Source organism: Staurois parvus, unplaced genomic scaffold, assembly GCF_062004578.1.
Source record: "Staurois parvus isolate SC_StPar_1 unplaced genomic scaffold, SC_StPar_1.0 ptg000458l, whole genome shotgun sequence".
Classification (NCBI taxonomy): Eukaryota; Metazoa; Chordata; class Amphibia; order Anura; family Ranidae; genus Staurois; species Staurois parvus.
The window spans coordinates 1741140-1754684 of record NW_028318254.1 but is presented as its reverse complement, the minus strand read 5'-3'; the positions used below and the strand labels follow the sequence as shown (position 1 = coordinate 1754684).

The following is a 13545-nucleotide window of genomic DNA, read 5'->3' as shown; positions in this document are numbered from 1 at the left end:
TCTCAATCATCATTGACTAGTTTTAATCCTTATGCTGCTAACCTTAGTAGTCAACAGGAAAGTATATCATATTTACTAGTTTTAAACTGCTTTTTACATTTCTTCAGTTAATTCCTGGTTTCTAGAATAGGCAAATTATGTCATACATCCCAGGAGTCTTCAGGAGGGGAAGAGGGGTTTTCTCAGCTAAGCACCTCATTCTGCATGCATGCCTAAGCAAAGGGCAGATGGATTCCAGGAAATAAATGCTACATGAATCCTCTGCCCCTACTCTATATGGCCACTACCAGAAATGCTAGGGGGTGTTTTTCAAAGTGATTTCTCAGCAAATAAAATATGGAGACATGGATGGATGGGTGAGTTTGCTCTGAATATTGCAAATGAATGAAATACTGTTTTTGGTTTGTGGTGTTCAGTGTAGTCTGCTTTAAATATATTTTTTTGCAATGATGCAGTCAGTATTTAAATATTTGTATTTTCTGGTATTTCTGGCATATTCCCTCTTAAGTGCCTCTTCACCAGGGAGATCATGTTTAATTTTTGTAGTCATTCCTCATAACTGAGGTTCTCCAGCCCCCTTATTAGCATTGTTGCCCATTTCTGGACTCTTTCCAATTCAAGAACATTCTTCCTTAAGACTGGTAACCCTAACTGAACAGCATACTCCAGATGTGGTTGAGACAGAGTTTTGTAAAGTGGCAACTAATGTTATCCTGTGTGTCCATGCACGTTAGGTAGTCTAGAGGTGTTTGGACTCTGGAGCCTCAGAGACCTCACCATCGAAGGGAAGACACTGGTACTCCGCAGCGAGATTCTCCCTGTGTTGCAGTACCTCGCCCAGGCCTGGCCCCCTCGGGTCAACACCTGTAAGGCCATCACCAGGGCGGTGTTTCACTTCATCTGGGGCTCCAAGATGGACAGAGTGAAGCGGGCAGTAATGTTCAAGGAACCCCTCAAGGGCGGTAAGGGCGTGCCCGACATCGCCACCCAGCTGAGGGTGTTCTTTGCTTGCAACTGCGTCCGCAGAACTTTGCCCAGACGGATTATGGACTCTGGCGGGAACGCAATGTCTCGCTTCTTCCTGTTGCCTCTCTGGAGGTCCCTGGGGTGGAACACTTGGGATAGTTCCATCCCCTACAACTGGGACACTCCTTGGTACTACTTGGATACCTTCAAGTTCATCAGGGAGCAAGGGCTGCAGGGAGTCAAGCCTGACTTGTGGAAGCCAAAGACTATCTACAAGCTCATCCGAGCCAGCGACATTTTGGAGTCGGTTCCAGGCCTGCCTTCAGACACCTGCAAGGTGGTCTGGAGGAATGTTTCTTCCAACATTCTTACCAACAGGCACAAAGACCTGGCATGGATGGCAATCCAAGGGGGGTTGCCTCTCAGGACATTTATGCATGCCAGGAACCTGAGCAGATACAGACACTGCCCCTTCTGCATCATCCACGAGGAAACGTCTTACCACGTTTTCTGGGAGTGCTCATTTGCTCAGGCCCTGTTGGGGGCCCTGGAATCTGAACTCAAGGACTTTGTACCACAGACAGCCATCACTCACTTTGGGGTGTTGAATGGACTGTTCTGTGGAACCTTTTCTCTGGAGGACATTGACGGCGCCTGGCGGGTGCTGTGTTGTTTTAAGGACGCTTTATGGTGCGCCAGAAAGCGCCTCATCCACCAGCGGGAGAGGATGTCCATTGAGGACTGCCGCAGACTGATCCTCAGTCTGCTCAGAGACTATTCCTTGATGGACTTTAAGGAGGAAGAGGACGTCTGAAGATTTCCCCCTTCCCCTACTCCCCCTTGCGTGTCTTTGTCTTTCAATAAAGCTTCGGGCCTGTGTTTCTTTCCCCCCCCCCCCTTTTTTTTTCCCCTTCCCACACTCACCCGATGCCTATTGTTGATCGTAATATCCGGTTTTCGTCTTTGCATGCACTAGTATTATTAGGAAACGTAATGTGTATTAGAATGTTACAGTTTTTGGGGTAAGCGGCGTTATGCATGACGTGGCGGTCGGGGGATTCGTCCTCTGCACATCACGTCAGGCATCATACCGCTGAGCGAATGTATTTATTTCTGAATGTATTTATTGTATGCTTGGAACTATATTGCTATGTGGTGCGCTGCGTCGCAGTATAGGGTGAGATGTACCCCGATTACACGTATCATGTTGTTTTTGATGCTTCTGTAATAAAAGTATCTTTTCAATCAAAAAAGAGGTGTTTTTTATCGCTTCTCGGCCTTTTGGCTAAGATCAAGTGTAGTATCTGTTCTTATCAGTGTCCAGTGGGGGTGCTCCCGACCATTCTAGCTTTGCGGGGATGGTTGTTGTATAGTACCCTCACTGGTATGATGGGGGTCCGGAAGGCTGAACCGGAGGGACAGAAACCAGGGAGCGCCATGATGAGCTCTGGGGCCTTGGGAGTAATTCCTCTGGTGAAGCTGGAAAGACCCAGTACCTCCTGATTCGGACGGATCTACCTTGGTCTGGCCTGGGGCTGGGGACGCAAAAAGTCCGCAAACTCAGTGCCCCCTGGGGAAGACGCTCTCAGGGGTGTCACTAGTAACACTTGGGTGTGGGACCCCACGGTGTGAAAATGACACATGGCCACTGTTTTTCACTTCTTTTTGCACAGCGCCCTAAGGACCAGATCTTTTGGCTAAGTCCGGGGCAATTTTTGCTACAGGCCTCAGGGCCTGGTCTGTGCACTATTTGGCACGGTACCACTTTTTTATTTTTTTATTTATTTAATTTAACCACTCCCACGTCTTGTCACTTTTTCTGTTCTTATGTGTGTGTTTTTCACGGATGGAGGGTGTGGGTCCTCGGGCCTTACCTGAAGTCTAGGGGGAGGATGTGTGGCCCTACGATTCCTTCCTCCCCTGATCCCTAGGGGGTTTTCTCTTCGGGAGAACCCCCTTGCCTAGTACTGGATGTCCGGCTTCGGCTGGGCATAAGGAACGGTGGTCCACCAGGCCTTTTGGCCAGGAGGACCAAATGGGAACCTTGTCCCTGTCAGGAGCTTCGTGCCCCGGGGGATCGGGTGAACGGTCCAACCCTTCCGGGGGTAGGACAAACACACCCCTAAGTGCACTTTTTCGTGTGGTGTTTTGCACTTGCACATTTTTTGTGAACACTTACGGGTTTTTTCGTTATAGTTGCACGTTTGCGGACTTAAAAAAAAAAAAAAAAAGAGGTGTTTTTTAAGCTAGGCGGACCAAATGGGAACCTTGTCCCCTTCAGGAGCTTCGTGCCCCGAGGGATCAGGGTCGAGGTCCATCCCCTACCCTGGGAAGGACAAAGCACACCCCTAAGTGCACTTTTTTGTGTGGTGTTTTGCACTTGCACGTTTTTTGTGAACACTTACGGGTTTTTTCGTTTTTCGCACGTTCGCGGACTTAAAAAAAAAGGTGTTTTTTAAGCTTGCCGTTTGGAGGCAGAAAAAAAACATTCTGTTATGCATTTTTGAGACTATGTTTCTGGCAAAAAACTCCAATAAATGCTACTACAGAAAAAAAAAAAAAGGGTTTTTTTTGCCAAAAATACTTGCGTTTTTTTTTTAAGCTAGTGTGCATGTAGCCTAATAGTCTGCTAGCCTTGCTTGCTGCAGCTTGTCCTTGCATACTATTCCTAAGACTGTGATCTACTACTACCCTCCGTTCCTCTTCCATCCTTGATTCTCCAAGTTCTCCCCCTAATAAGTGACTTGCATGCACAATTTAGCTCCCAAGTGCATTACTTTATTTTTTTTAATATTAAACCTAATCTGCCATATAGCTGCCCTCCCCTCTATTTTACCAAGGTCCTTTTGTAAAACTGTATTTCCTGTTGCAAAGTTATTGCCCAGCTTAGGTTTGTATCATCAGCAAACACTGAGATTGAACTATCTATTTCAACCTCAATATCGTTTATGAACAAGTTAAACAGAATTGGTCCCAGGGTAGAGCCCTGGGGCACACCGCTCACAGCTCTACCATTCAGAAAATATGCTATTAATCACTACTCTCTGGACATGCTTCTGCAACCAATTTTCTGTCCAGGTACATATAATATCATTGTCAAAAGACCTTAATTTGTAAATTAAGTGTAAAATTAAGTGTAAATTGTGTTTGTGGGGTACTGTCCTAGCGAAAACCAGATATACTATGTCAAGTGGCCTTCCCTATCAAAATTACAGCTCGTCTCCTCAAGAGAATGTTAAACAGTTGGTCTGGCAAAAACATTCTTTCATAAATCCTTTTATAATCTGGATGTTGGTTTTCTATATGTCCTAGCACAAGAAAAAGCAGGGCACTGGATTCTGATTTTCTAAGTCACTGAAATTATCACTGTGAACACTGAGTCTGGTTTGGCAGCACTCAACAAAACGGGGCCACCCTCAGGAAAATGGGAAAGGAACCAGAGCTGAGAATCCACACGCATGCAATACAAAGAGAGTGCCAAACATGCAAAAGTCCAAGGTAATTTAATGATAAAATTAATTCCTAGTAGAACACTGTACACTGATTGCAGGGCTATCCTGATGAATGGGGAGTGTGTTTGGCCTCCGAAAAGTGTTGGCTCCGTTCTGCTATGAATAATTTTTATCATTAAATTACCTTGTACTTTTGGACATTTGCTGCTCTCGTTGGATTGTATGTGTCTGAATTTTGTTATGTCCCAAAAGTTGGCCTTTACTGCACGTCCCAGGGGCTGGTCTTCTCTCCTGAATTAGAGCTTGGTCTTCTCTTCTGAGGTTGTTCTACTCTAGAGGTTGTTTTACTCTTTTGTCCTGGAGGTTGGCCTTTATTATTTTCTGGAGGATGGTCTTCTCTTATTTTCTGAAGGTTGGTCTTCTCTTGTATCTTGGAGGTTGGTCTTCTCTTGTCCTGGAGATTGGCCTTTCTTTTATGTCCTGGAGGCTGGTCTCCTCTTGTGTCTTGGAGGCTGGTCTCCTCTTGTGTCCTGAAGGCTGGTCTCCTAGAATGTCCTGGAGGTTGGACTCTTCTTTCTACTGGAAGCAAGACTCCTATTCTTTACTGTTTACTATGACTCCCTTCTGTTTCTCTCGTCCTCCTCCTCTTCTGAGCCATACATCAGCTTCTTCCTGCCTACTGGCTTCTGCTCTTCTCTATATCATATGCTGGTGTCCTCTGTATTGGAGGGCATAACTATTATATATTCTACTCTGTGATCCAGTATGTCTCTTATGAGATGTTGTGTGCTCTATAGTGCTGCAGATCCTTGGGTCTCTCATGGTTTTCTGCCTTCTCTAGCTTGCATGTGGTCTGAACTGTGTATCATGTTCCCCTTTTTATTAGTCTGTCATGGAGGAGTGGCTGGTGGCAGCACAGAGTCCCATGCGGTAATTACACCATATTAATTACAGACTTAACAGAGATCAGTGTGCAGGGAGAGAACAGGAGTGATGATGGGGAAAATGACTGATTAAGGACTAGGGCTCTCTGAATGTGTGTGTACATGCTACACCCTATCTCATCAGGCAAAACTCAATAACTTATTGCAACAAATCAGCAATCATCTTTTCTTTCTGTACTCTGATAGAAGGACAGAATGTTGCCAAGGACTTCAACACTAGAGACACTGGTCAAGCTATGTGTTGTCTTAAATAGTTCAGCAGGGACAGTCCACAACCTTCCACTAACTCACTGTCATTGACAGGTGTACCAATGCTACAGGGTTGAGGGAGGTTCAGAAGATGTATCTCTGCCCATTGTGCATCCTTAGAAAATGACCAGTATGCCAGCAAATTATCATGAGCACCTAAGTTCCCCAATCAGGAAACAGCCAACTGATAACAACCATATACAACAACACAACATGCACACACTAATATCTAAGTTGCCACCACCCACAAATTACAAGCTTGTGGGAAACCTTGCTCCTGACACCTCTAAACAATACATTCTGCTCTCCAGCAGACTAGAACACAGGCTACAGCATACCATACACTCTGCTCTCCCTAGCAGTACAGGTTAAACCGGCCATAGATGGTTCAAATCCCATCCAGTTTGGCAGGATTCGAGCCATCTATAGGCAGGCTGACTGTACCCAAGTCAATTGTTGCAAGAGTTGGGTACAACCAGCATGTCGGATTTTTCTATTATAGCCACTAACAGTAATCACTGTGTTCTACTGGTGGGAATGGCTCCCCCCGCCTCCTCGCCGGGAGAACACAATAGCTCCATGGGAGGGATTACCCCATCAAATCAATACTGACTGTGTTGATGGGGGAATCGGGCGATTTTCTTTCCTGCAACCCATGGTGCATATGGCTTTGCCTTAGTTTTACCAGGTATTACTCACAATCTCTTTCCAACAGCCACCACTACATGGACTCACACAGGATCTAGCTGAATGGATACCCACAGAGAATTAAATCTTTCTGTACTTTGATGGTTGTGTGGTAGCTAGGTGATACCCCCATACTTTTGAAATCCCTCAAGTTACCCTGTGAGCAATTATCTTTACGCTGTCACCTTTCCCATTGACAACACACAAATCAGACTCACAGGTTCTTGTTTGCCAATGAGATCTGTCCCTGCTGGTTCTAATTTGCCTGCAATGAGATTGGCTGGCTGGCTGTCTCATTCTCTGTCTGGCAGCCACTGAAATACAGAAAACTCAAGGGCGCAGTTACTTGATGCAGTCTCACATACAGTAGCAATGATTTAGGACTGAATTTATAAACATTGAGGATACAATATAACTACAAACACAAAGGTACAAAAAACAGCTTATTAATATTTATATCCAGTCCTGGTTCACACCGCTGCAACTTGGGACACATGGAAGTCACATGACAAGTCAAAACACATGCATTTCAATGGGTGCCACCATAATCAATGCGACTCAAGTTGCAGCAGCAAAAATAGGTCCCCACGCTACTTTTATGCAACTTTGGTGCGACTTGAATGCCATACACTACAATATTAAACCTCAAATGTTGCAGGGAAGTCACAAGCTCGGTTCACAGCACTGTGGAACGAACCTTAATATCCTTAGGCAGAAAGTGTTAGAAGAATGTTACAAAAAGAAAAGTGAGACACACACACAAACAATGTTACCTGAGGGGATAAAATTTACAGGACAATTATTTCTGCTTCCAGGGTGGATAGAAAACACAAACTATACCCGCCACATAGATGGGACTGCTCTGATATGATTATGATTTGATGGCAGAACTCAATTGTTATACCCTACAGACTAACTATTCAGTTGGATGGAAGGAACTGGCCATTACATATTACCTAATCAGCAGGATACATTTTGATAATAATCTTTAAAACTCATAACTATGTCAGTTAGGAATCAGAAAGAATGAGTAATGGTCTCAGCTGTATTTCTGCTATGCAAAGACACCAAACTCTGATGTTTTACACATCACAGAACCAGTACCAGTGTAAAAAGAGCCAAATATTAATAACTTCCACCTATTTTACCATAAAACTACCATAAAACTCCAACAATTCCTCTTTGTGCTTGCTTTTACAGAAGGTTTTATGGTTGTGCACTGGATGGAGTTACAGGTTGTTAAATTGTTACCCAGGATTTAAAAGATTTAAATATACATTTGTTTCAGGGTAGGTCAGAATCCATCCCAGGGACTCACCAGTAATATCCCATTGGCTCACCATATTGATTGATGAGATCCCACCAACTTCATTGTATACACCAATGCTGTAAGCTGACCCTAGCCAATAATATTTCACCAACTAATGACAGCCCACCAACATCACAATCTCAATCAGCTGGATCTCACCAACATTATAATACCAATAGATGAGATCCTATAAACTCACCAACTGTACAGACCAGAAACTCACCATATAGGCCAATGAGATCATACCAACTTTATGCTACTGTCCAACAGGATCCACACAACTGACTTCTGGACACCATTTAATAAACTTTATTATATAGCCGTCAACTCAGGTACAAAAGAACTTCCCTGCCCCATTTCTGGTTGTCACGTACATGATACAGGCTGACAAGAGAGCTCCCCTTACACTGCCTGTCCAATACCGCCTGGAGTTGTTAATGAGGTGTAGTAGAATGAGGAGTTACATGGTGAATGGGCTAGATGACAGTATGGATGCTGCTGAGATACTGTGAATACTCAGACTGGAACTTGTGCAGAATGGTGGCACACAGATGGTGTACAGAATCTTGCAGGTGCAGGAAACAACCGAATAGCTGAGGTATCAATTCAAAAGATGGGAGCAGGGTCAGAAGCCAGGCTGGGGTCAATATCAGCAGCAAAAGTACCAAAACAGCAGGCAACAGATGAATGTCAGGACTCCAAGCAAAGTCAGCAACGGGAGACCAGAATAAAGCAAGGAGGAGCAAGCTGGGTCAAATATGAAATCCCAGGATGCGGGTCTAGTCACCAATCACAGAAGCTGACAACCACTCAGCAACTCTCCTTAGTTACACTGAGCTTTACATAGGCCTCTGGGTGCCAAAAGCCAGTGCCAGATGTGCATGGTAATTCATGCTAATGGGTACGGGAATTAGTGATCATGAGAAAATGCACACACAGCCTTCGCCCTATGTACTGGTCCACGAGCTGCAGCAAGCGCATGCACAGATCTTAGGACAAGGTTATGTGTATGATCTTCCTGAACTTCCTTTCTTGTAACTGTGTGTGAGTTGTATGGTCACCCAGGACACTGACCTGTGAGGACACTCACTGATTATCATCTGTCATATACAAATAGAAATAGCAGCCTCTGGCAAACTCCTAAACTTGTGCCCTCCGTGTTCTCCAATGTCTACAAGCACTTCAACTTTCCTGGAGGCTAACTGAGCAAAGTGATTAAGTCTTTATCAGAACATCCTTACATCTGAAAGAGGCGCTGTGCAATACCAGATTTCTATTTGCTGTTGATAGCTTTACATCAGAGGCTGACAGCATGCAGTACATGTTAGAGCTTTATGAATTTCTTGTTGCCCTCAAGGAGGAAGCTGTAAACCATTCAGTCTTCCTTCTGCTCATGGCTCCTCCACAACAGTTAGGCAGCTTTCACAAAGGAGAAATGTCAGTGTCGGTGGCACTAGAGGAAGAAAAGTGAGCCAGCATCCCTGGGACTCCATCATAATAATTTAGAAAGTGAACCACAGGTCAGCCATACCCATAAGGCCATAGATATGTTAGGTTGTGGCAATTTTAACCGTAGTCAGTAGGAATGCCATCTCACTGCACCTGAGATGTTGGTAACAGCGGCCTCCATATGAGCTCTGCAGGTGCTTTCTATTATGAGTTTATATTTATAGTATTTCTTCTTATCTATTGTACCTATCAAGACAAGATAAAGGTCAATATTGTCTACCATGCAGTAATCAGAGATGTAGCCCATCTTCCTCCATATTCTGATGGATTTTCTGTCGTCACACAATGAGGAAATTGTAAAAATGTTGAACCTTTCTAGTTTTTGTTTGATTGTCTCCAGAGACTCTGCCGAAACCTGCAAGTTCCTCTTCAAAGTGGTGATTCTCCTGCGGTTCCTCTTCTGCTCTTGCTGCCTTCATCATCTTTTTTTGTAAAATCTTCTGGTTCCCAGAGGTCTCGCTCATCCAAGATGTGACTGAAGAACTTTTCTAGGAACCATATCAGAAAATGCCACTAATTATGCTGTCAATCATTGACCTTCAGAAACATAAAAGGAAGTGTGACTTCCCAGAGGAAACAAGTGACAGTGGCCTAGATTAACCCCTCTTATACCTGTGAAGAAATCATGAAACATTGATGTCCCTGTGTAGCTCATTATAAATTGTACCTAAATGATATATTCCCCAGAATTTTTTATATAGATGTATATCTACAGTCCAGGAGTACACAGTGCACTGACAAACAGACATTGGCTTGTAAACTGCTGACACTAATGAAACCCATCCACTAGGAAGTATGGCACTTCTCTCATTTACAAAATAAGCATTATTATATTTTATATAATATAGTGCAGTGATTTTCATATTACAGTCGATCTCACTTTACATTTCAGTCTTACAATTTCATTGGCTGGACAAGGTAATCCATTATCCGATAGACCAGAGCTAACATGATGAATGTATACTAACATGCTGTTCTTGTCAGGGTGTTGTAACGGAGTACTTTTTTACTCACCATGCTCTAATTCAGGTGCAGACCCATTTAACTTCTCTTCCTATAGCTCCTTGGGTTCCTGGACACCCCAAGTGATGATTGGTTTTTCTGCTTTTGCACCTCAGGAGCTCAGAGAGGCCACATCTAACGATGCAGCGTTAGCCTGGCAAACGATGTGCAGAATCGTTCAGAACCAGTGTGCAGGCATCTGGGCTACTGCTTCTCTAGAAGACCCAAGTACTGTAGAGAATACTTCCCCTTTTGGTCTTGCAATCCTAGTCAGGTGGCTGTTCATATTTGGGTCTTAGATTCCTCAAGCTGTTTGCCTATATAACCAGGGCTACCCTAGACATCAATGAGAGGGACGCTGTTGATGAGCATACCTGCAAGTAGCTGTTTAGTGATCTTGATTGTTTTACTGAAGTAGTAATTCTCACCTAGTCTCTGTTGCTATAGAGTCCCTATAGACACTATGCTTTGCAGCCACATTTTCAGTTACCCTGATTGAGTCACAGAAACATAGCTGTGAAGAGTCCATGTTTGTGCATGTTTCATATTCTGTTTTCCATTATTAACTAGGGGTGAGATTTGAGTTCAGGAAGATGCAGAGCTCACCCCAAACTGGGTTTTCACACTTCGACGCTCCACTGAACTAAATATCCAATTTTTCCACCCTCCGCAGCAAACCATTGGCTGTTCAGGAAATCATTAATTTGTAGTGGTGTTACCACTGCTTAGTAAGTGCTACAATATACTAATTAACTTTTTTGTGAATGAGTAATCAGTGGTCCTATGTACCCTTTACTCATTCACACCAGGAAGGGGAGGTGGATGATATCTGGGGCTCCCATATTTTAAATGGAAGAGCTTCAAGATTGCCATAAATTACCCCTGCTGACCCCAACATCCACAGGGTTAGGGATGTGGGGATGAAGCCCTTATCCACATCAACAAGGGACAAGGTGCTTTGCCAGGGGTCCTTCCCTGACAAGGCACCCTCCAATGTTGAGGACATGTGGCCTCCACCCCATTTCTTTGCAGCCAGGCTGCATGCTTTGATAAAGGTCTGATATCTAAGTTTTGCATACTAAGAAAAAAGGACACATGACATATTTGTATGCTGCAGAGACCACCTTGATGAGCTTGAACTACATTAGACATATCACTCCTGTAGAGCTAGGTGTTTGGTCTCAGGATTTAATGATCAGATGTAAGCAAGATCAACAAGTGTCTGGCTGTTCATCTTAAATTCATTTGCAATGACCCAAAAAGTGATTATATCCATTGCTTTGGTCTCTTAACATAGTACCAGTGAAATAGCACAATTAAAAAGAATTGAAAATAAAATGCACTTAATTGACAACAGGTTACAGAAATAGCAGTCTCGTGTCTCTTTTTCAAGTTCCATCCATCTCAGTGAGAGGGCCAAACCTGTACTTTGGATTGTCTTAGAGCCCTCTGATCAAGCAGGTTGTGAACTTGTTAAAATGATACAAAAATGGATGGCAATGGCTTCCTCTCTTTCCAAATATGGGAGGCACTCCAGAAGATTATTACAGTATATCCCAGAGTTGATTGGCCAGAACAATTACAGCTAATTGTGTTGCTTTCTATAATAAGCAAGGCTGTTGCTCTGTGAATTCTAAAACTAGGTGCAGTTTCAGTCTGATAAGTTAATACAATAAATATTAATTTATTTAGCAATACAACCCCTAACATACATACTGTATATAAGAAGAGCTTCAGGCAAACTACATTTAATCATTACTGTTGTGAAAACCAATGGTATGTATACCAGGTTCAGGATTGCTGTCCATTCTTGAAAAGATACACTTTCATTTAGCTGATTAGTATACCTCAAACAATATTTCCAGCCTGTTGCGACTGTCATACGCAGAATCTGCAGTGTCATCTGTCTGGACCCCCCCCCCCTGCCCTTTCACAATTCTATGGCTTCTGTGTATGGAGCCTACCTTAGCAGTAGCAGGCCATAATTATAGCATATGTTATCTGGCCAATGTGCATTCACTTGTTCTTATCGGGCCCTTGTTTGGTCACCTGTCCCCTTTTATTGGGCTCATGTGCTGTTACCTGCTCCCTCTTATCAGACTTATGTGTAGCCACCTACCATTTCTTACTATGCCTGTGAGGTCAACCACCCCTCTTATCAGGTCTATGTTCGGTCACCTACACCCTTTTATTGGACCTATTTGCCCCTCTCATCAGGCCATATGTGGTCATCTACACCCTCTTATCACCTCTATTTGCAGTCAACTACCCTCTCTTATCAGGCCCATGTAAAGTTACCTGTCTTATCTTACCAGGCCAATGTACAGTCAACTGCCCCCTCATATTGGGCTCATGTGTGGTTATCTGATTCCTCTTATTGGGCACATGTGTGGTCATCTGTCCTCTCTTACTGAGCCTATGTATGGCCACCTGTCACTTCTTATAGGGCCCAGATAATTGGATTTTTTTCTACATACTTACCTGTAAAATCCATTTCTTGGAGTACATCATGGGACACAGAGCAAGCTATAATCATTACTATCTGGGTTATGTGCCACCTATAGGTGAATGGGCACTGGCAGATCATCCAAACAGGAAGTTGTCCCCTATATAACCCCTCCTATATTGGAAGTACCTCAGTTTTGTAGCAAGCAACAAAATTCTGAAAAGAGGGGAGGGAACTCGGTGTCCCTTGATGTACTCCAAGAAATAGATTTTGGATGTAGAAAAAATCCAATGTTCTTTTTATCATACATCATGGGACACCGAGCAGGCTATAATCATTACTGTCTGGGATGTCCCAAAGCCATACATTTGAAGGGTTGGAGACACAAATCCCAGACACCATCATGAGTCCAATGACCTATTCTGCCATCTGCAACACATTGGGACCAAGGGCAGAATCCTCTGTAGCTCTAACATCCACTTGGTAGAACCTTGTGAATGTATACCCTGAAAACCAGGTAGAAGTGATGGCGAATTGCCCAAGAGACTCTCACATTTCTTGTTGAGTATGTTCTTACTCAAAAGGGTGGAACCTTGCCCTTTCAAACCATAGGCTTGAATGATTAACTGGCAGATCCAATGAAAAATAGTTGACCTGAATGCCGCCTACTCTTCTTGGGTCCTTCTGGCAGCGCAAACCAAGATTCCTGACGTGTGCCCACAAACTCAAGTAAATCATGACTGCCAAAATACATCTAGGGATCTTTCCGCTGCCGACTGAGAGGTAGAAAAAAAAAAGAAAGGCTAGACACTGTCCTGACTCAAGTGAAAACTAGAACCACTCTAGGTAAAAAAAAGGATAAGGATGCAACATCACCTTATCATGATGCAAGACCAGCCAACTGACACCGAAGTGTCGAAGTGATAGTATTTAAAGATGCCACCATCTGAGTCAAAGATCTAATGGAGTCTCGCAAATTGG

The 13545-nt window shown here is 43.7% G+C and overlaps 1 protein-coding gene and 1 pseudogene across 1 annotated transcript in view; both read left to right on the top strand.

The window, feature by feature from the left end:
* LOC149452860 (opioid-binding protein/cell adhesion molecule homolog) overlaps positions 1 to 13545 on the top strand; it is a 472779-nt gene that overhangs the window by 167639 nt on the left and 291595 nt on the right. The window lies entirely within an intron of this gene.
* Positions 2232 to 2347, top strand: LOC149452861 (U2 spliceosomal RNA; annotated as a pseudogene).